This window comes from Grammomys surdaster, unplaced genomic scaffold (assembly GCF_004785775.1).
Source record: "Grammomys surdaster isolate TR1022 unplaced genomic scaffold, NIH_TR_1.0 166, whole genome shotgun sequence".
NCBI classification, from domain to species: domain Eukaryota; kingdom Metazoa; phylum Chordata; class Mammalia; order Rodentia; family Muridae; genus Grammomys; species Grammomys surdaster.
Genome location: NW_021604614.1, coordinates 3,482,998 through 3,484,619, shown reverse-complemented (window position 1 = coordinate 3,484,619; position 1,622 = coordinate 3,482,998).

The window sequence follows — 1,622 nt, the reverse complement described above, 5'->3', positions numbered from 1 at the left end:
CTCTCTCTCTCTCTCTCTCTCTCTCTCTCTCTCTCTCTCTCTCTCACTCCAGAGTGGACACTTTCAGTAGTCCAACATCTTCCTTGACAAATAAGGACATGATTATTTCAAAAGAACATCCCAAGAGAATAGAGCAGTATACATGTGGCATATTCACCACCCAACCTCCCTCCCTCTTCTCATTATTTTAATGAAGCTATGTCTTTCCGCAACTCTCTGTTCAGAGATGTGACATCAGAGGTGTGCCTAGGTTTAAATGGAAGGGACAGGGACGGCCTGAGCCCCTTCCCTTGAGAGAAAGCACATCAGACACTTTTACATCACCAGGACAGACCTCTTGACTACAGCATCCAAGAATTCTAATTCTTCCTGAGAGCAATTGTGCCTCTCTCTCTCTCTCTCTCTCTCTCTGTGTGTGTGTGTGTGTGTGTGTGTGTGTGTGTCTGTGTGTGTGGTTTATGGCTTTTGTTCTGCTTTTTGCAGTGCTGAGTGGAACGGGGTCTTAAGCAAATGACTCTAGGGCTCTAACAGGAATGGTGAATTAGGTGCAGAGGGAAGGAGAGGAGAGAGCCAGGACTGGAGGTGGGGGTGGAGGCAAGGGGAGCTGGAAAGGAGGGAGAGGGAAGAGAGAGTAAATAACAGGAAGGAAGGACAGAGAGAAGGAGAGAGAAAGGACTACTAGACAGATTGCTTGTGACATAAAGTAAGGCTCCACTTCCTGCTCCGTTTTTCCTTCTCCGGCTCCTGTGTCGTTCCCCCCTCCACCCCCCGCACTGCCTCAAGGTCAGGAAGACTCAATTTTACAGCTGAGATGAGACGCTTCACTTCTCTGCTCCAGACCAGACAACTTTGAGCTCTTTCTGCTTTGTTTTTATAAACTGAAGTGACTGGGAGTCAAGGTTGGAATTGATCCCACCTTTACAAATGACTGGCGAAATCGATGCAGCAGGAGCTTCCAAAATCATGCCTTCTGCAGACCCAGCTCCAAAGACTTTCTTTATCGCTAGTATTAAAGTGGTCATCGAGCCATTTTTTTCTCTTTAACCGAGCTAATAGTTTCCCCCCTAACCAACAGGTTGAGTCATACATACCGCTGTCTCTTCACGCAACTGCCAACAAATCCTTGAGCAGAGGGTAAGGCTATGTGAGAAGTGCACTAAGTTGGGTATGGAAGGGTCAGAGGCTCCCACCATACCTTCCGACTCCATCCTCATAGGACATGCCCCTTGGAGATCCTACAAGAACACTATACCAATGGTGATGGAAAAGCCCCTGTATCATTCCCCAAAGGAACTCCGTCTTTGATACCACTGCATAAAGAATTAAATTTCAAAACACAAATTTTAGCTAGAGGCATGATCGTTGTAGCACGTGGGTGAGGCTAGGTGGGTCTGAATAAGTCATCTGTCATCTTTTATCCTCTTGTTTTCTTAAACTGTTGTTGTCACTGTTATTAGGACAGTACTGGACGCAGAATCCAGGGCCTCAACCGCGGTACAGAAGTAACACACCATAAGCTAGGTCTTGCCTTCAGCCTCTCACTAAGGAGAGCACTCTACCACTGAGCCACGCCCTCAGCCCCTCACTGGGGGATTCTAGGCAGGGGCTCTACCACTGAGCCA